General features: G+C 35.2%; 1 protein-coding gene across 5 annotated transcripts in view; it reads left to right on the plus strand.

Moving 5' to 3' along the window:
• Nucleotides 1–22977, plus strand: part of GPC5 (glypican 5) — a 1588740-nt gene that overhangs the window by 934490 nt on the left and 631273 nt on the right. The window contains exon 8 of one of the 5 annotated variants that reach the window (XM_070799871.1): nt 1–21952. This exon is cut by the window's left edge and continues 27714 nt beyond it. The exons of the other annotated variants lie outside the window; for them this stretch is intronic. The gene's annotated coding sequence lies outside the window, so the exon portion shown is untranslated. Of the gene's footprint in view, nt 21953–22977 lie in introns of those variants that run through there. 5 annotated transcript variants of the gene reach the window in all.

Raw genomic sequence — 22977 nt, forward strand, 5'->3', positions numbered from 1 at the left:
GTGGTTCTTTGGGTTTGCTATTGAGCATGTGTGTGCACACACACAGATACACTGCACCCAAATGTACAGAAGACCACATACACAGGACTGTACAAGACCACAAATTAATGTCAATAAATTTTAAAGGATAGAACATATGAATACAGAATAAGTAAGGTAGAAACTGGTAACAAAATCTAAGTAGGAAAAATATTTCTTTGGAAGTTAACCTATATACTTCTAATTATCCTGTAGATTTAATGAGAAATCAAAGAAAATTAGACAGTAAAATATGTAAAAATGACAAAACATGGTATAAAAACTTGTGGGACACAGTTGTAGCTGTGCTCAGAGGAAAATAGCTTTAAACGCTTATACTAATGAAGAAAGATTAAGAATCAACCTATGTATCTAGAAGAAACTTTAAAATACCTCAAAAGTACATAAAATAATACAAACAATAAAACACAAGCAGAAATTTATAAAATGGAAGTGTTTTCAACTGAAAGAAAAAAATCTGTCTGGAAAGAAGAAAACTGAGGCCTTGCTGAGAACTAATGAGAAAGTCAGAAGGTACAATTTACTAATATTATCAACAAAAGAGGGGGCAGTATTGTAAATTTTATAGTATTTGCCCACAAGAGAACCTTTAAGTCCCCTTTTTGCTAATAAATTTGAATACTTTGAAATGTACCAATGTCTAGAAAAATTCAACATAGTGAACTTAGAACGTGCTGTGCTTAGTCACTCAGTTCTGCCCCACTCTTTGCAACACCATGGACTGTAGCCTGCCCGGCTCCACTGTCCGTGGGGACTCTCCCAGGCAAGAATACTGGAGTAGGTTGCCATGCTCTCCTCCAGGGTTCCCAGCCCGGGATTGAACCCAGGTCTGCCGCATTGCAGGTGCATTCTTTATCATCTGAGCTGCCCAGGAAGCCCAGGAATACTGGAGTGGGGAGCCTCTCCCTTCTCCAGTGGAACTTCCTGACCCAGGAATAGAATTGGGTTCTCCTGCATTGCAGGCAAGTTCTTTACCAGCTGAGTTACCCAGTAGTGTATTTGAATAGTCTGTATTCTGTTACTGAAATGGAAACTCTAACTTAAAAAAAAAAAAACTTCCTACATAGACTACAGATACAACAGCTTTAATAATTGTCTCCATAATGAAGTCTTCCAAATACATTTGGAAGAAATAACAGCAAAGGCATATTCTTCAAGGAGATAGAACAAAAAGAGGAAAAATTTTAACTTAATAAGACCAGTGTAAAGTTAATACTAGAAATTAACATCTAACATAAATGGTTAAATTTTGGTTAAACGAATGGTTAAATTTCAAAAATTTCCTACTGAAATCAGGAACAAACGAACAGAGCCTAGCATGTCTTCCTTGATCTAGTGTTGGCTACAAAGTCATGGGGGCTTTCCAGGTGGCTCAATGATAAAGAATCCACCTGCCAATACAGGAGATGCAGGTTTGACTCTTGGGTTGGAAAGATCCCCTGGAGGAGGAAATGGCAACCTACTCCAATATTTTTGTCTGGAAAATTCCATGGGCAGAGGAGACTAGCAGGCTCAGTCCAGGGAGTTGCAAAGAGTCAGATGTGACTGAGTGCACACACATACATAGTCATGGACCATTTCAAAATTTGCTCACTTCTCTGTTTGAATATAATTCTTCAATTTTAAAAGTGAAAAATAAGATTCAAGTCACTTTCAGCCTTATATTCTTTGTCTATCAATATTTCTGTCCTTAAAACTAAATTAGTAGGCAATTTATATGGGTTAGGTGAAAAGACCAAATGCTTGGGACCTTCCTCTCTTACTTTGGATATCACGTTTGAATCCCTTTAATGCTTATTAGTAACTGGTACTATACAGGCTAGTGAAGGATGACTTTCTTCAAAGGAGTTGGGGACTACCATGTATGAAGTACATTTGTGAAATGTGTCTTCAGTCTTGCTAGTAGACAGTATGTATTGAATACTTTTAACATCACTGTATGAATACTTGAAACATGTGAAAATAAAACATATTGCTTTTAGAAAAGTTCTATCAAACCAGTGCATGACATTAGTGTTATCTGCTACCTATAATAAATGCTGCAGCCATAACTAGTTTGTCATTCATTTCATTTAAGGCCATTGAAGAGGTCTCACATTATCAAGCTAGTGCAATTTGTCTGGATTCTATTGATAATCTATTCTTAGAGAAAATAGTCTCTGTTAGGTGTGACATGGAAAACAAAGGAATGTTCTACTTGAATTGATGTTGCCTGAGTTAATATTTTAAGAGAATCCTGTCACTGATTAATCTATGGGAAGAAGTTTTTAGGTTTACTCTTTTTGGTGGGTATTTGAATGGTAATAGAATTTCTATTTTCAGAAAATGATTTCTCTTTGGCAGTGAACCAGTCTGTTATCTATGTTTCTTACTTGTAATTCCTCAAAAAGTGTATAAATTTCAATGCCTTTATACTTTTTATAACTCCTTTAATAGAGAGCCAACATTTTCACATAATCCAGATCTGTTTGTTCCTCAGTGGTTACTGAGTAGTTATCTATTTCCTGTTCATTTCTTAATTTTGTTTCTTTAGTTTCAAAACATTTCCATATGTTCTTATAACACACTTACTTACAAACCAGGGTGAAAAAGACACTCAGTGTTGGAGACATAATTATGATTATTTTGAAACAAATATGCCTTAACGCAAGTTGTTCCACTTAGGGATGTATTTTAATAGGTTGCTGAGTATTTTGCTAGTAGATGTTAACATTACACTTACCCCAATGTATGTGGGAACAACCCATACCTTGTACACTGCTTTTAGATAAATAGCAAAAATAAGTCGAAGCTAAGGACTGTTTTAAGTTCTTCTTGGTTAGGGGAACAAAAATAATAAATGTTAGGAAATTTTACTTGATACACATGTTTATTCAATCATCATTCTCATTCAAATGCTTTCAGTAATAGACATGATAATGAATATCCATATAAATAAGAGACTTTAGATTTTCACATCTCTTTTCAATCTAGTAATTAGCCCTACTAATATTACTATAAAAAGTTGCAGCTTATCAAAAGATAGCACTACAGAAGAATGTAGGAAATTCCTTATGTGGAAACTATAGGTTTTCATATTGCTATAAATAGTTACAACAAATTGGTCATCTAGAATTAAGGAACCAGTATCTCATTAAACTTAATCGTATTTGTGAGAATCTATAATTTGGATACAAGAAAACTTGTCAAACTTCCCATTTTAATCTTACAAGTGCCTTTTGAAAGTTTTGCAGAAATAACAGCGATCATAAGCAGAGGTAAATCCTGCACATGTACCACCTGTCAGGTTATATATTTACCTGTGTTCTCTCACAGCGCACAATTTCTGATGCCTCTCAACTTCTGTTGGCAATTTCAAGAAAGTTTTTCTTCAAGACTAGTGGATTGCAGTGTCTTGTTTATCTTTGGGCTTGAGAAATATACAAGCTGTGCTCTCTGTTAAGTAGTCTAGGCCTGAAGCAAGGATCTCAGAAATAAACTAGATGCTATGGACTGCATGATGAGAAACAATGTTCTTGTCCAGTTATCATTCTGCTGGATATAACTGGAAACTATTTTATTACTGCTTATTTGAAAGGTATATTTACTAAATCACTTTGGGGAGAAATCTTAACAACATTGAACCTTACATTCCATGAACATGGTATATCGTTCTTTTGTTTCAACCTTCTAACATTTTTTTTGCAGTTTTTTTTTTTCCAGCTCTCAATTTATAGCATTTTTATGCCTTTTTTGTTTTGGTAAGTTTGCTGTTTAAAATGGCTCAACTGTAGTGCTGAAGTACTGCCTAATTGTATGAGAAGGCTCTGATGTAGAGCTTAAGTTATGGTGCTGTTGGCTATGAGTTCAGTGTTAATGAATCAATACATTAAATACAATATTTATAAACAAACACATATACAACAAAGATATGTATTAATCATATGATGAAAATGTGAACAGAGGTTCACAGAAACCTGACTGTGAATTTCTTCTATGTGCAATGGTCCAATATCTGCTAGTTGAGTGTTTTCTGTGATTTAATAGAACACAACTACCTTGAATTACAGAATTCAGCTATAAGCTAATACATATGAAGAATTTAATGTTAATTCATTAGTATTGAACATATTTATGAAGAACTTACAATGTGCTATCAACTGTGACCATCAGGAGTCCAGCAGAGAAGAATAGCACTGGCCACATCATTTTTTTTTTCAAATGTTGTCTGACAAACATTACTCTAAAAGGCCTTAATTTTACTACATGATGATATACTTACATCTTCACAGAAAAATAATGTGAAAAATAATTTCACTTGTCTGAAAATGGACCTATTTTTTAGTTAATAAAAATAACCAACCCTTCATGCCTCAGTGCATAAAGATCTAGGCAATGATAGTGTAATGGTATCAGGGTAGTCATTATAAAATTGGGTTACTCATTACAACAGAAATTCTTGTGTATACTCCAATTTGTCTATTTTAAGAAAACATGAACTTATCTACAATTTTGTAAACTATTTTTTATGGCTGAGATAAGTTACTTTTTGTCAAGTAGCCTCATGAGAACATAATGCCCTAGTAAAACAAACTCATAAATTCTGTATCCAATCATAATTTACTCTAAATATGACCATATAGTCATTAAACATTTGTTCAACTTTAGTTCCATTTCAGAATTAAAAATAATTTTATCTTGTTCACTGAGAACTCTGAATAACTGTATTTTCTTTGGCTGAGCTGGAACAATGTGCATAAGATTCTCTTGTCAACTTTAAGAAATAAGAAATCACCCTTGTGAAATAATTTATTTTCTTAAAAACAATTCAAACATTTTTTACATGTTATATGTATGTATAGTAAATGATTACCCTCATTATGAGGCATAGTTACAGTGAATTTCTGTCTACTCTGAGCACTGTTGAAAATAAAATCATAAACTGCCCTCCTGCATTCAGATGACTTGGTTTAGTTGTTTTTTCTGAAAGCTAGGTTATGTTTGTTTCATTGAGCTGCATATTAGCTTTAACTAGGTTCACTGTTTTGTGACTTCAACCTGTCTCTTTTTATCAGTGTGTATATACTTTGCATGCTTTTTAAAAATCAGGGTATTTTTCTATTAAAGATAATATGTTAAAGCTATGATTTACATCAGACCTAGAATTAATAACATTGCCCTGAGAATAAGGTCCACAATTTTTTAACAAGGCTTTTGAAACTTTTTATAGGTAAAATGATTCTCAGTATTTTGGACTCTTACCTTCCAGTTTCCCATTTTCTGGAATCTTGTCACAATGAGTGTTGCTCTATTACTTTATTTCATAACTGAATCTTTATCTTCAGTGTTTCTTCTATTTTATATCCATGTCTAGTATACCCTAATATCAGGCAAGATAGTACTACTTAATATCTTTTCCTTCGAGAGAATAAATTTCCTTTTCTGTGTGCTTTTGTAGCACTCAATATTTTGCCCATCACAGCACTTATTTCATTCCATTACACTTGACAACCAATTTATTTTTCTGCCCCATTAAACTGGTAGTTTCGTGAGATCAAACACCATTTTTAGGTCTTTTGTTTTGTTTTGTTTTTTAACTTGGCACAGTGCCTGATACATTATATTCAATATCTTTCATTTTTTGTTAAGAATAGTGAAAAATACTCTGAAATGTGGATATTGGGTGTCACGTTGCATAGTTGAGAACCAGAATTAAAGTCAGAGGGAAAGAAAAAAAGTGGACATATGTTAAATACCAAGTTTTACTCAGTTCAGTTAGCCTACGTCTAGTTCTAGTTCAGCTTTTTCCTTTAACATATACAATTACCTTGTGATTTATTTTGAAGATAATGTATTGGGTAGGCCAAAAAGTTTATTCAGGGTCCTGAACAAACTTTTTGGCCTACCCAATACTAAAGTGTAAGATTCTCTTACTTTGTGTATTCATGATGGAATCAAGTTGTGTGCATATTATCCTATGCTATTAAGAGTCCTGAGTGAGAATGTATCTAGTTACAGGTAATCTCTGAAAGTAGGATGGGAGATGTGAGGAGAATTGAATGTGCAATTACTATTATGTGGGAATTGTATATATTCTTTATAAATATTTTAGTTAGAAAATCACTAGAATAGAAATATATACAGAAATTTCAAATAAGAGGCAAAGAAGGCAGTTTCAGTATAAACTTGATTAATACAAGTGGGAAAAGTCAGGTAATTGGAAAGGCAGCAAAATATATATATATATATATATATATATATATATATATATATATATATATATATATTGTCCATAGAAGCATTAATGATATATAAACTAATGTAATTGGATTTAGTTAATATATTAAAATATAAGGAATCCTAACCTGAATTAATGAACAGGTTAGTTCTATGATATTCTTAATAGATCATGCTAGTATAAAAGGCACAAAAAGGTTGAAGACAGGGATATTTATAAGTGAAATGCTACAGAAATGGGAATGTGAGCATCTGCAGTACTGCCTGTAAGGCAACCTTAAGTGGAGGGAAAATGGCATTTTGTATTAACCATGGATGCAATCTTTGAAGAAGATGTAGTATCCAGGAAATTTAATGAACCAAGACATGTGAAAACTGAATATGAATAACAAATTTAGAAATAAAAGGAGATTGTAAACCAGAATCATAGTGAAAAATGTACATTTGTCAGATATTAAGAGTCAATGAAAATGTACAAATGATATAAATGACTGCAGTAAAATAACCATCATGCTTCAGTATGTAATTTACAGAGAGGCTAGAAAATAGGAAAAAAAAAAATAGAATTAACGTGAAAGCACTAACACTTGGTAAATATTATAGATGCAATCTATACTTTATTTAGAAAACAACATTCAAACACTATATTATAAAGGTGTTGATGATATTATAAAACTTTATAATACAGCAGTAGAGAAAGCTAAATATTGGATTGTATGAAGATAAAAACACATAACAAAATAGTTAAAATCCCATGGCAAGAATATCACACACACACATAAACAAATGATTAATAGCGACATATTTAAATAGCATCTAAGTTGAGAAAAAGGAAAAGGGATGCTCACAAACTAATATGTACATATAGCCTATTTACTTATGTACTTGAGATTCCTAGGTATTTTAATGTAAAATAATCAAATTTAGAAGCCAGTTTTTCATCTCTGAAGTGAGCAAGAGTTGAAGATTGACTTTAACAAAATCTTTTCAGGTGGTTGGAGTATAGAGGTCTACTATGTAAAAATAATATAAAATGTTACACCTTTTAAAAGGAAATTGGGTAGTAATGAACCCACTTCTAAAATTCTAGTGCAGATGTGCACAAATAGTCTTCATAATATTAATAATATTTTATTAAAATTGATTAAATTGAACTGCAAACATTCCTAATGTTAATATATTAGGGTTCAATTATGGTACATTAACAATATTATAAGTATATAGCTATTTTTAATGTAATAGATTTCAATAAATAGAATGTGTTTATCGTCAGTAAAAAATGCAAAATAGTCTGAACACAGAACATTTTTTGTATAGAGAAAAACTTGTGTGTTGTAAATGCACAAGTATATTACTTAGAGCATGGAAAAGTACATGGAATGCTCTGCACCAGTTGAAGTATAGTAAGTATCTGTGTCCACTGGAATTTCACAATGATGTTTGGGTGTACTTTGCTTTTTAATCTTGTAAGCTTTTTAAAAATGGAGAATTAAGTCTTAATTTATAAAGGCACAATCACCTTCTCTAAACACAGATTAATGTTTTTATGTATTTTATAATATACATAGAAGTATTAAAAGATGTGCATAAAAGCTAAACAATTCTTCAAATGGGGAATATATTTCAGCACATATCATTTCAGTTCAATCTCTCAGTCGTGTCTGACTCTTTGCGACCCCATGAATCGCAGCACACCAGGCCTCCCTGTCCATCACCAACTCCCAGAATTCACTCAGACTCATGTCCATCGAGTCAGTGATGCCATCCAGCCATCTCATCCTCTGTCGTCCCTTTCTCCTCCTGCCCCCAATCCCTCCCAGCATCAAAGTCTTTTCCAATGAGTCAACTCTTCGCATGAGGTGGCCAAAGTACTGGAGTTTCAGCTTTTGCATCATTCCTTCCAAAGAACACCCAGGGCTGATCTCCCTTAGAATGGACTGGTTGGATCTCCTTGCAGATAAAGCCCAAGATTTGAAAGAGGTATAGATACTTCTGTTGGCAGTACAGATCACTCTCACAACTCCTTGTAGGTCTCTCCTTGTACCTGAAAAGCAGCATCGACAATATACAAATGACAGGGTATGCCTTTGTTCTAATAAAACTTTATTTACAAAAACAAGTGTTGAACTAGCTTTGACTCATGAGTAATAGTTTGCTAATCTCTCCTTTAACTATTTTGTTAATTATTCTAGCTTTAGAATATGTCTTAAAACCAGGTATTGTTTGATTCAATTTGATTCTTTTTAAAAATTGTTTTGGTTGAGTCCTTTATTTAGTCATACACATTACAGTATAAGCATGTCTATACTAAGAATCCACCTGAGGTTACATAAATCTAAAGATCACTTTGGCTAGAACTAACCTTCTGTTAATTACAGTTAAAATAAATTTTGGTAGATTCTTTCTTATAAGCAAGTACATATTCTGCAAATATTCTTAGTTCTTTATTCCAATCTAAGTGATTTTTATTTTTCTTGTTGAATTTGGTAGAATTTTCAACATGGTATTGGATAGGAGTGGTGAGAATTGATATTTTTGGCTATTAATCATAGGAATGCCTTCAGTCTTTACCCATTAGGCGTGACTTAGCTATGTTTTGTAAATGTCCCTTAATAGTTTAAGAAAGTCCTTCTATTTTTTTTTTTTTTTTGGTGATAGGTTATCATGAATGAGTCTTGAATATTATAGTATGTTATTTTTCTCATCTATTGATAAAAAACAATATGCTTTTCTCCTGTTAGTCTGTTAATATGGTATATTACCTTGATTTTCAAGTGTTGAACAAGATTTGATTCTCAACATATTTCCCATTTGATTGTGATACATTATTATTCTTATATGTTGCTAGATTTGACTTGCTAACATTTTGGTAAAGATTTTTACTCCTTTTTCTGTGAAGTATATTGGTGTGAAACTTTATCTTTGTATGATTTTAAGGTAGTCTCATAAAATGGGAGAATTCCCTCTTCTAATTTCTAGAGGAGACTGTCTAGAATTATTTCTTCCTTAAACAAATGAGCAAAATGATGTGGGCATGAAGTTAGAGTGCTTTGTATAACTTTCCTTTTTTTTTTTTAATATGACTTCAAGTTTTCAGTAGCATTGCTTATCTGTTTCAATTCTGAGTCTTGTTAATTTATTTCCTTTAAGGAATTGGTCAGTTTCCTCTCAGTCAAATTTATGGGCATAAAATGATTCTTCATATTCTGTTTTTCTTTAATTTCTGCATGGTGAATAGTGATACCCTCTCATTTGTCAATATCCACAACTAGCTTCTGCTCCTCCTTTGGGGCTTCCCTGGTGGCTCAGACAATAAAGAATCTGCCTGCAATGCAGGAGGCCTGGGTTTGATTCCTGGGTCAGGAAGTTCCCCTGGAGAAGAAAGTGGCTACCCACTCCAGTATTCTTGCCTAGAGAGTCCCATAGACAGAGAAGCCAGTCCACGGGGGTTGCAAAGTTGGACAAGACTGAGTGACTAAGCATACATGCTCTTCCTTTTACTGTGTAGTCAAATGGCTGGAAGTTGATCAATGTCAATTACCAGGTGACTGATTTTGAAGAATCTTATTTCAATGATTTTTTTCCATTTTTGTTTTCAATTTTATTAAGATTTCCTCTTTATTATTACCTTCATTCTGCTTGGTATAGGCACAGTTTGCCCTTCCTTTTCGAGTTTCTCAATTTGAATTTAAATTACTGATTTTTCTTTTATAACATAAACTTTTAAGGTTAAAGTCCCACTGAGCTGTTTAGCTGTAAATAGCCGATTTTTATGTTACAGTTTTAACAGCTTTTTACTATTCTTTTTTTCTCCCACTTCTATTGAGATATGATTGATCTGTAATATTGTATAAGATTAAGGTGTAGTATGATATTATATATGTATATATTATAAAATGCTGACCACAGAAATATTTGCTAACTATTACCTCATCATGGCATCTGTTCCCATCACTTCATGGCAAATAGATGGGGAAACAATGGAAACAGTGACAGACTATTTTTTTTTGGCTCCAAAATCACTGCAGATGGTGACTGCAGCCATGAAATTAAAAGATGCTTACTCCTTGGCAGGAAAGTTATGACCAACCTAGATAGCATATTGAAAAGCAGAGACATTACTTTGCCAACAAAGGTCCGTCTAGTCAAAGGTATGGTTTTTCCAGTAGTCAGGTATGGATGTGAGAGTTAGACTATAAAGAAAGCTGAGCGCTGAAGAATTGACGCTTTGTACTGTGGTGTTGGAGAAGACTCTTGAGAGTCCCTTGGACTGCATGGAGATCCAACCAGTCCATTCTAAAGGAGATCAGTCCTGGGTGTTCATTGGAAGGACTGATGTTGAAGCTGAAGCTCCAATACTTTGGCTACCTGATGCAAAGATTTGACTCATTTGAAAAGACTCTGATGCTGGGAAAGATTGAGGGCAGGAGGAGAAGGGGATGACAGAGGATGAGATGGCATCACCGACTCAATGGACATGGGTTTGGGTAGACTCCAGCAGTTGGTGATGGATAGGGAGGCCTGGCGTGCAGCAATTCATGGGGTCGGAAAGAGTTGGACACGACTGAGCAACTGAACTGAACTGATAACCTCACACAAACATTTTTTTTCTTTTTGGAAGTAGGATATTTTAAGATCCTGCCCTCTAAGTAATATTCAAATATACATTACTAACTAGACACCATGTTGTACATGAGATTCCCAGAAGTTATTTATCTTATTGGAAGTATACATCTTTGGCCAACATCACCCCTTTCCTCCACTCTTAACCCCCTGCTCCTAGAAATCACCAATGTCATTTCTGAGTTTTTTTTTTTTTTAACTTAGATGTACATATAAATTAAATCATTTGTTAACCTTTTTTCTTTTTATTTTGCCAAACCACTCCCTAGTTCTTTCATCCCTGAGTCCCTAGTTACCACTTTGCAACTCTGTCTTTGAATTCTCCCCCACCTTTTTTTTTTTTTGGTTGCAGATATATGATACCATGCTGTATTTGTCTTTGTTTAATTTAGCATAATGCCCTCAAAGTCCATCCATGTTGCACAAATGACAGAATTTCCTTCTTTTGTATGGCTAAATAATAATCCATTGTGTATATATATATATAATACACTCTCTTTATTCATCTGTCAGTGGTCATTTGGGTTGATTATACACCTTGCCTATTGTGAACATGCGGGTGCAGTTCAGTTGCTCAGTTGTGTCTGACTCTTTGCGACCACACGGACTGCAGCCCACCAGGGCTTGTCCATCACCAACTCCTGGAATTTACTCAAACTCATGTCCATTGAGTTGGTGATGCCATCCAACCATCTCATCCTTCTGCTCCAACCATCCATGTTGTCCCCTTCTCCTCCTGCCCTTAATCTTTCCCAGCATCAGGGTCTTTTCCAATGAGTCCGTTCTTCACATCAGGTGGCCAGAGTATTGGAGTTTCAGCTTCAGCATCAGTCCTTCTGATGAATATTCAGGATTGATTTCCTTTAGGATGAACTGGTTGGATCTCCTTGGAGTCCAAGGGACTCTCAAGAGTCTTCTCCAACACCACAGTTCAAAAGCATCAATTCTTCAGCACTCAGCTTTCTTTATAGTCCAACTCTCACATCCATACATGACCCCTGGAAAAACCATAGCCTTGACTAGACGGACCTTTGTTGGCAAAGTAATGTCTCTGCTTTTTAATATGCTTTCTAGGTTGGTCATAGCTTTTCTTCCAAGGAGTAAGCATCTTTTAATTTCATGGCTGCAGTCACCATCTGCAGTGATTTTGGAGCCAAAAAAAAAATAAAGTGTGTCACTGTTTCCATTGTTTCCCAAACTATTTGCCATAAAGTGAGGGGACCGGATGCCATGATCTTTGTTTTCTGAATGTAGAGCTTAAAGCCAACTTTTGCACTCTCCTCTTTCACTTTCATCAAGAGGCTCTTTTGTTAGTTATTTTATTTATTTATTTTGGATTTAGACCCCAAAGTAGAATTACTGAGTCATTCAGTAGTCCTATTTTTAATGTTTTGGGAAACCTCCATACTCTTTTCTGCAGTGTTTGTACCAATTTACATTTCTGCCAATAGTGTACTGTTGCTTTTTCTCCATTTACTTGCCAACATTTATTATCTCTTTTTAATACAACCATTTTAACAGATATTGAGAGATACCTCATTGTGCATTTGATTTGCATTTCTCTGGTTAGTGATATTGATTACCTTTTGAAGTACTTGTTAGCCATTTGAATATCTTTGGAAAAATATCTACTCAACTTCTCTGCCCATTTTTTAAATTGGTTTGTTTACTGTTAAACTGCTCTTGAGTTCTGTGAGTTCCTTGTATATTGTGGATATCAACCCTTTATCAGATACATGATTTGTAAATATTTTCTCCCATATCACAGGTTACCTTTTCATTTTGTTAATCATTTCTTTTGCCACAGAGAAGCTTTTTTAGTTTGATGTATTCCCAACAGTATCCATTTTAATTCAGTAGACAATGTTTTTGAATTTCTCTTGAAACTTCATCTTTGATTTATGAGTTAGATATGTTATAATTTTTGAATAATTTGTGATTTTTCATATTTCATTTTTTTCAGTTACTACTTTTATAATCAGAAACCAAACTTTGTATGTCTTCAGTTTGCTATTAAAAATAAGACTTGTTGTGCCAAGGAGCTGATCTATCTTAAATGTTTCATGTGCCCTGGAAAAGAATGTGTACTCAGCTAACTGAGGATGGAGTGTTCCCTAAGTATCACTTAGGTCCAATTAATTGATTGTATTGTTCAACTTTTCTACATCCCTGTTGAATTTTTTGTCTACCTGTTCTATGAATTAGCACTGACCACTCAAGTTTAACTGTGAGTTTGTTTCTCTTTTATTTCTGTTAGTTTTTTCCTGCCACATTTTTGCAGCTGTAGTGCTAGGTACAGACAGTTTCTTTGTCTCCTTGGTGACCTAACCCTTTAACAATTGTAATTGACCATCTATCTCTGGTCATTTGCCTTCTTTATATGATATTAATATAGCAATTCTACTTTACTTGGATTTTTGTTAGCATGGTGTTTCTTGTCCCATCATTTAAATTTTAACCTTTCTATACCATTATACTTCAAGTGGGTATTTTATAGACATATTTCAAGTGAATGTTGGAGTCATATATTTAGATCCTTTGTTTTGTTTGGTATCTTTTGTTATGATTTTTACCTTTTTCATAAGTATTATATTTAGAATAAGGTCTAGCATTTTATTAGTAGTAGTTTCATTCTTTTGTTTTCTATTTTCTTTTTCCCTCTGTATTTTGTACTGTTGGAATTTTTCTTAAATTTTGTTGTATCAACTGGTTAGAATGATACCTTTTTATAGTTTTATTTAGTGTTTTATAGGGATTATAATCTTTATATTCTTAGAATTTTAACTCTTCAAGTGCAAGCAAGAGATCTTATCATCATATACTTTACCTAAATTTCCTCTATGAATTAGCATTCATATGTATTATATCCAGCTTTGGTGAAAACTACATCAGTGTTATAATTTTGCTTTCATCACTGTTGCATATTTAAATTAAAGGGCAAAAAGTCTTTTTATTTATCAACATTTTCTCCTTTCTTTTCCTCTTTCTTCATTCCTGACATTTCATATGTCCCTCTATTATTTCCCTTCCACTGAAAAACTTACATCAGCATTTCTTTTAAAGCAGAGCTACTATTGACAAATTCCCTTAGTTTTATTCCTACTGAAATCATCTTTACTTTGGCTTCATCTCTGAAGAGTGTTTCTGCTAGATATGATTCTGGGTCTGTCATTTTAGCACTTTAAAAATACTGTTCCACTGCCTTTTGACATTTTTGGTTTTTCATGAGAAATGTAGAGTCATTTAATTCCCCTTTTTAAAATGTAATACATCATCTCTTTCAAATGTAACATATCATTTATTTCTGGCTTCCTTAAAAATGTCTTTATTTTTGGTTTTCAGTGGTTTGATTTAATGTATCTGGTCATGTTTATCTTTCAGTTTACCTAATTCAGGTTTACTTAGTTGTTTGGGTCTTTTTATTTATGTATTTCATCAACATTGGGAAGGTTTCTGCCATGATTTCTTCAAATACTTTTTGTGTTCTAATTTTTCTTTTTGCCCTCTTTTATGCCACAAATCTTAGACCTTTTGATATTTTTCCTCTGAGCCTCTACACTATTTTTTATTCATTTTTGGTGATTTCTGCTATTCTATCTTCATGTACACTTTTTCCTTTATCATCTCAATTCTAATTTTAAGGCACTCAAGGAAAATTTTTATGTCACGTATTGGATTGGCTAAAAAGTTCATTTAGGTTTTTCATAACATCTATAAAAAACCTGTATGAACTTTTTGGCCAACTCTTCATTCGTAATTTACTTTTTAACTTTAGTTCATTGCTGACACCTCTGTTTCCATTTATTGCAACAGTTTGTCCTTTATTCATAAATCATGGTTGTAGTAATTATTTAAAAGTATATATCTTATTTGTAGGATTTGTGCCATCTCCACATTGGTATCTGTTTGTCTTTTCCTGATAATTTTTTAGATTTTTCTGTTTCTTGTTGTTTTTAAAAGCTTAGATTATATTCTGGGCCAGTCACATTATATTCTTGTCTGCCCCCGCATATATTCCACTGTGGTCTAGTCTGTAATTTAGCCTCACTCTCTACTTGTTCTGAACATCTTTACTGTCTGAATTAGTTGGATTCATGTACTTGCAATTTGAGAGTGGACTGGGACTCAGTGTACAAATGTAAAAGATCCCTTTCTTCTGCTTTCTCCTCTCCATGGTCCTTGCCCCTTTTCCCTGGTTTCCCCGTGTGTTCATCTTTAAAAGTTGGGACTTTGGCCTCTGCACTGCATTGCACAATTTCCCGCAAAGAGACCCAACTTGGGCAAAAAGATGAGAGAAAAAAATCCTACAGGGCTGATCCAGCCACAGCCAGCCATGCTGCCTCTGCATCAGGGGTGTGGTGTCACTACTGAAGCTCACTTGTAGGGCAGGGAAACTCAACCCCGACCTGCACACATGGGTCTCAACCATGGCAGGGAAGAGGGATGTGGGCCACTGGATTGCTGGTGCTGTACAGCTATAAGATGGGCAGAATCAAAAGACTCTTCTCTGAAGGACTGTTGCTGTTGTTCCCTTTTAGTACCAACCAGGGAAGGGGATGGGGGGAGTTGCTGCTTCATTGCTGTCTCTCACCTGGGGCAGAGCAGGGAAATTCCAAGGTCTGTCCTGCAGGGGTTGCCTCCTGATTCTCTAACTAGAAAGAGTAGTTTTCTCCAGGAGCTTTTTCTAACTGTATAGAGTTCTAGGATTTGAGCTTACCTAGAGTCCCATTGGAGAAGGCAATGACAACTCACTCCAGTACTCTTGCCTGGAAAATCCCATGGATGGAGGAGCCTGGTAGGCTGCAGTCCATGGGGTCGCTAGGAGTCAGACACAACTGAGCGACTTCACTTTCACTTTTCACTTTCATGCATTAGAGAAGGCAATGGCAACCCACTCCAGTGTTCTTGCCTGGAGAATGCCAGGGACGGGGGAGCCTGGTGGGCTGCCGTCTCTGGGGTTGCAGAGAGTCAGACACGACTGAAGTGACTTAGCAGCAGCAGCAGCAGCAGCAGCAGCAGAATCCCAGCTGTGGGTTTTTTCCAAGGTCTGTACTAAAGAATATAAAAATTATTCAAAATAAAATGTTGGATTGGACAAAAAGTTAGTTCAGGTTTTTCTATAACATCTTAGAAAAACCCAGACAAACTTTTTGGCCAATCTAATATATATTCATTAATACTGGAGTCCTTCTACATTTGAAATATATGTGTATACTAGGTGGCTCAGACAGTAAAGAATCTACCTGCAATATAGGAGACCCAGGTTTGATCCCTGGGTCAGGAAGATCCCCTGGAGAAGGGAATGGCTACCCACTCCAGTATTCTTGCCTGGACAATCCTATGGACAGGGGAGCCTGGTGGGCTACAGTCATGGGGTCACAAAGTGTCGGACACAACTGAGCGACTAACATTTACTTATAGTAGGTGATACAGCTATTTTATTTTCTCAAGTCATACAGTAAATTGCCAAGTGCCATTCATTAAATAATCTATTATTTCTTCTCTGCATTGAAATACTTCTATTGCTATATATCTGACTTCCTTTCTGTACTCTATTCTGTTGTAATTTTCTATTTGTCAACTGTGTTTCCATGTCAAACTGTCTTAATTAGAGTAGGTTTATTTGTTTACACCTCTGTTTCTAGATTCCAATTCCTCTTAGATTTAGATTTAAATTCTTACAAGGAAGAATTCATCTTTTTAGTCCTAGCTTATCATATTTCTGACACATAGCTATTACCACTGAATTATTGTCTAATATTATTGACTTGAAACTTTATTGCTCTAAAACTTATGCTGTTCCATTTGGCTAAATACTTCAAAATATATTCAACATCATAAATATTTATGGAGTATCTGCTATATATAAAAATTGTATTAAGAACTATAGAGAATGCAAAAAATTATTTTGTTTTAAAGAACTCCCAAGCTAGTGTGATAAGAATAAGTTCATGCAAATAAGAGTAAATAAGTGATGTAAGACACTATGGAAAGTGACTTATAAGAAGCACGGGTATACCTGTGGCGGATTCATTTCGATGTTGGGTAAAACTAATACAATATTGTAAAGTTTAAAAATAAAATAAAATTAAAAAAAAATAAAAAATAAAATCAATACACCTAAAAAAAAAAAAAAAAAAGAAACAGCATATGTCAGAGGGAGAAATAACAATATAGTTGTTTCTCTTGGTCTTTGAAAAAAAGTTTATATAAGGCATAGATATTTCGTGTTGCCATCTTGACTGACTAGTTACATAAGTGAATATAAAGTTATATAGATAAATTCTGTGAAGAATTCCCTTGCCAGAAAGCCTGACTCCATACAGTACTTGAGTCTTTGTGTCTTGTGGGACACAGGAGTTGACCAAGTTAGAGTAGAATTTTGTAGTTTGTTTTTTCTTTTCTTTTTTTTCGCTTTCTCAAAGAGCCCTGGTTTGGATCATTGATTTTTAGTACTTTTTTGTTATCTGCATTTCTCCTAAGTGTTCTTACCCAAATGTAGCTTCACTCAAGTAACTTATAGTTACATCCCCTGAATGTTTGTTTGCCACCTGCAGACCTTTGTGCTTTTCTGACTGCATGTCAGACCCACTTGGTAATTGTGTTTCAGGTAAGGGTGAGGTGAGGAAGGAGGAAGCTCTTCTGTGTCCACAGTCATACATTCCAGTGACAGGAAAAGAGACCCTGAAGAGAAAGTGATAAAACCATTTGACTACAGTTACAGAAGTCTGTTGATAATACCATAAAATATATTTTAAATACTTGATGAGGTTAATGGATATTCCCATATTTCTAAAAAATGTGGACATTTGTCAAATACTCATTAGACACTAACCAGTGATGTAAACTGTACATCACATGAAGATGTGAAATATCTTTGGTATTATACATTGATTTTCTTATTGAGCAAATCTCGCATGAAAATTCTGAACTCAGTTCTTTAAATATTCTGAGCAAATCACAAAACTAAATTCCTTTAAAAATGTACATAATATATATTTTCTAAAATGTTAACATTTGTGTAGCTAACATTCCTGGACCTGTATTATGCATACTTGTAATTCATAGTCTTGTGTTCTTTATTTGATTTAAGAAAGAGCTATTTTAGCTCCATTGGCTTATGGGTCATTTGTACATATTACTGCTGCATGTTTAAATGTACCGCCTTCAAAAGTGTTTATGTTTGCTGTGGTCTCCCCAGGGAACTTGGGAGCTGACCTCTCATTTTGATGTACACTGTAGTTTCCAGGGCACCCATAGAAACTATTTAGAACCCAATTCCCTGGAGCCCCAGGACTTTGAGACAAATGCTTGACCCCTGCTTTGTCTGTGAACAATATTGAAGCACCTTTCTGTACAGTGAAATGCCAGGGTGACTGCATCTACCGTGGTTCACCAAAAGTGACATTTTGGAGAGAAATAAAACATGTTGTGCGGGCATGTTTGGCTTCACATTTAAACCAAGTTTAGAATGGGAGCAACTTGTCACTTTGAGCAAAAATATTTTCCCAGGGATCATGATAGATGGACAGTCTGTTTCTAACCTTACTCTTTTATGATTGTACCTTACTTGTTACCTCCCTTGAAACATGTGTTTTCCATAAATCACAGACAGCTATCTTAAATAGTGATATACATTGTTGTTTATAAAGTTAGCTGTTAAAACCATATTTATGAGAGAGAAAGAAATTGATGACAAAGATAGAATGCCATAGGAATACAATGCAATAGGTCATAAATAAAATGAAAAGAGAGCTTTCTAAGTCATCCTGCTCTCAAAGCATTTATAAGTTTAATAAGAAGGTAGGCACCCCTGGAGTAGGAAATGGCAGCCAGCTTCAGTATTCTTCCTTTGAAAATTCCATGGACAGTGGAGCCTGACAGACTACAGTCCATGGGATTGCAAAGAGTTGGACATGATTAAGTGACTGAGCACAAGGCATAATGATGTTCCCCTGAATGATGGGAATCTGGGGTTGGGGATGTGAAGGTTCAGGAGTGGAGAGCAGAGAGGCAGAAGGTAGAGCCCTAGAGAGAAATGGCAAGATTGAGTCAGTTCAGCAGGTCTTAGTATATGTGACTAGGTCAGTTGATGAATGAAGACCATGAAAACATGGTTTCTTCTTATCTTCAAATATAGACACATACAGTCTGGGTAATGTTTCTTTGGTAGTAATATGATGACTGTAAAATAAACTAAAAATTAACATGAAAGACAAGATTATACATAAATTGTCAAATCAGCAACACTACATGTTATAATAGTAAGATGGGAGATGATCAGTCAGCTGATTTTACAGGGGTTCTCAGGTCTTATTTGACCAACCTGCTTCCCCTCCATTCTGGGTGCCAAATCTGTTCACTGTTCAGCCAGTAGAAGCCTGGAGATGGGGCACTCGAATCCTGGTTCCCTAAATACACCTGATACATTGATGAAGTTTTGAAACTGGTCAGGCTTCACATTAGAATAAATTATTTTCTATGTAATATGCACTGAGAATAGTTGATCCCAATACACTTCTCCCAAAGATTTTTACCAAAGTATGAGAAGCCAAGGAAGGAAGGAAAGAAGGAAGATAAGATGGAAAGGGAAAAGGGGGCATCACATTAATACAGAGTACAGACTGAAAGCCAGCCTACTCTCCATTGAAGCTACCTTGCAAACACTGCCTATGACCTAACCATCTGTAAAAATGTCCTTGTTTACTTATAGAATTGGCCTGTCTGTCTGAAATACAGTGCAAAGATGGTACTCTTAGACCTCCCAGCCAGAGTGTATCCTACTCACTTGTCAGAGGACCAGACTGGGACACAAGAAGCCAGCCCCCCTGCATAGCCCAGGATCGCCAGGGGAATGGCATTGGGAAGAGCAAGCTGTCTGCCATGCCACATGCTGTGACAGGGCCATCGTCCTAAGCCTGAGACCTGTGTGGTCACTGATCAAAGCCAAGGGAAGATGCCAATGTTGTCTAACTCCCTCCTTGTGGAAGATGAGAAAAGTAATGAAATCCAACACCATGGGGCTTAAGAGAATATATTGCAGAGCAGACTGGAGGAATTGGAATCTGTGTGACTCAAAAGAAAACACACTTCTATACATGGTTTCCTACAGAGCACATAGAACACTTTAGAAAGCAATTTGACATCCTTGGTAGGTTGCTGGGGACAGCATGGTCCTGGGTTGAGAGGAACAGAAAGCCAGATTGCAGTAAAAATATAGTTAGGAAACAGAAGATGAATGAGTAAAGCAGTGCTGACGTGGTGAGAGCAGAATTAAAGTGCTTACCTGGCAGGAATCCTGGGGCCAGAGGTACTCCCCGGGGTGTCTCCAGGAATTGGATGGTGGTTATTCACTTGAAAACAGGGCTTTGTCATATTGCTCTGGTTTCTTTCTAATCACAATGTTTGCTTTAATTTAAACTTAAAATAACATTTAGTCTTCTGGACTGTAACATTTATCTTGTTTAGCACAGTATTCCCAGTGTCCAGCACCATGCCCGGATGTTGTCAGAATCCTGTAACTGTGTGTTCAATCAATCACTGAATGATGATTTTATACTTGTCAAAGTGCGACTGATGGGACTGGTCAATTTGAGTCTACTGCTAATCCCAATGCTTGTTAGCTATGTGGCCTTGAGCAAAATGACCTCTTTGTGCATCAAATTTTCTCATTTGTAAAACAGTGATTAGAACAATATCTTCTGAATTTTGTGAGGTTTTTATAGAGATAAGGAATGTAAGGTATTTACCCTAATGCTTTTACAGATAAGTGCAGAATAAATGTTAGCAATTGTCATTCTATTAAAACAGCAACAGCAAAAGAGAACCATGTGTAAAATGAAGATGATTTGTTGTTCCAGTCAGAATAACAAAAGGAGTTTCACCTCCTTAGACAAGCTCTGTTAAGATATTTAATTATATATCCTTTTAGAAAATCAAAGACATGTTACAAAATGGTAAAAGTTTCTCACAAAGATAAAGCCGTTTGACAAAGAAGTTCAGATTTCTCTGTGAATTTAAGTGCTAGGAGAAAAAGAATCAATAAATTTAAGTTTCAGGGAAAATGGTGGTGACCCAAGTATTTAATTCGTAGGGAACAATCAGAGATGAAATAAGAGGGTGATACGCAATACACAAAGAAACACAATTCAGTACTTACAAATAGGCAGAATGATGCCTGTGTCAGGCCCTTCAGTGAATTGCTGAACCTAATCTAGGGAACCCTCCTGGAGTTCCTCAGTGATGTAAGAGATTATATAAGGGTGTGTATTTAAGTGATCAGGTTCTTTCACAACTCTGCAGGAGTTGAGATCAACTTGTAGAAAACTGATACAAAGCCTGAGATTCCTATCTACACTAATGCAAATAATTTTGTCCAGTCGAGAATATACATCTAACTCAAATTCTCATTAAAAATTCTCTCAAAATTTGACACAATTTGTTTTTTTTACTTAACTCGCTTATTAAATAAGTTTGGCATGTATTTTCCGAATTAATCTTTGACCATATATTCACATTTTAAACTCTTTGAAAATTATATATATATTTTTTTCACAAGATTATGTCCTGTAATTTTATTTTTTTCCATGATGAGTTTTCCATTTATTTATTTTTTTTTAAACTTTACATAATTCTATTAGTTTTGCCAAATATCAAAATGAATCCACCACAGGCATACATGTGTTCCCCATCCTGAACCCTCCTCCCTCCTCCCTCCCCGTACCATCCCTCTGGGTCGTCCCAGTGCACCAGCCCCAAGCATCCAGTATCGTACATCGAACCTGGACTGGCAACTCATTTCATACGTGATATTTTACATGTTTCAATGCCATTCTCCCAAATCTTCCCACCCTCTCCCTCTCCCACAGAGTCCATAAGACTGTTCTATACATCAGTGTCTCTTTTGCTGTCTCGTACACAGGGTTATTGTTACCATCTTTCTAAATTCCATATATATGCGTTAGTATACTGTATTGGTGTTTTTCTTTCTGGCTTACTTCACTCTGTATAATAGGCTCCAGTTTCATCCACCTCATTAGAACTGATTCAAATGTATTCTTTTTAATGGCTGAGTAATACTCCATTGTGTATATGTACCACTGCTTTCTTATCCATTCATCTGCTGATGGACATCTAGGTTGCTTCCATGTCCTGGCTATTATAAACAGTGCTGCGATGAACATTGGGGTACACGTGTCTCTTTCCCTTCTGGTTTCCTCAGTGCGTATGCGCAGCAGTGGGATTGCTGGATCATAAGGCAGTTCTATTTCCAGTTTTTTAAGGAATCTCCACACTGTTCTCCATAGTGGCTGTACTAGTTTGCATTCCCACCAACAGTGTAAGAGGGTTCCCTTTTCTCCACACCCTCTCCAGCATTTATTGCTTGTAGACTTTTGGATCGCAGCCATTGTGACTGGCGTGAAATGGTACCTCATAGTGGTTTTGATTTGCATTTCTCTGATAATGAGTGATGTTGAGCATCTTTTCATGTGTTTGTTAGCCATCTGTATGTCTTCTTTGGAGAAATGTCTATTTAGTTCTTTGGCCCATTTTTTGATTGGGTGGTTTATTTTTCTGGAATTGAGCTGCAGGAGTTGCTTGTATATTTTTGAGATTAGTTATTTGTCAATTGCTTCATTTGCTATTATTCTCTCCCATTCTGAAGGCTGTCTTTTCACCTTGTTTATAGTTTCCTCCAGTTCCATTCTTCTTTCTCAAGATTGCTTTGGCTATTCGAGGTTTTTTGTCTTTCCATACAAATTGTGAAATTATTTGTTCTAGCTCTGTGAAGAATACTGTTGGTAGCTTGATAGGGATTCCATTGAATCTATAAATTGCTTTGGGTAGTATACTCATTTTCACTATATTGATTCTTCCAATCCATGAACATGGTATATTTCTCCATCTATTAGTGTCCTCTTTGATTTCTTTCACTAGTGTTTTATAGTTTTCTATGTATAGGTCTTTAGTTTCTTTAGGTAGATATATTCCTAAGTATTTTATTCTTTCCGTTGCAATGGTGAATGGAATTGTTTCCTTAATTTCTCTTTCTCTTTTCTCATTATTAGTGTATAGGAATGCAAGGGATTTCTGTGTATT

Source organism: Bos indicus, chromosome 12 (assembly GCF_029378745.1).
Source record: "Bos indicus isolate NIAB-ARS_2022 breed Sahiwal x Tharparkar chromosome 12, NIAB-ARS_B.indTharparkar_mat_pri_1.0, whole genome shotgun sequence".
Lineage (NCBI taxonomy): Eukaryota > Metazoa > Chordata > Mammalia > Artiodactyla > Bovidae > Bos > Bos indicus.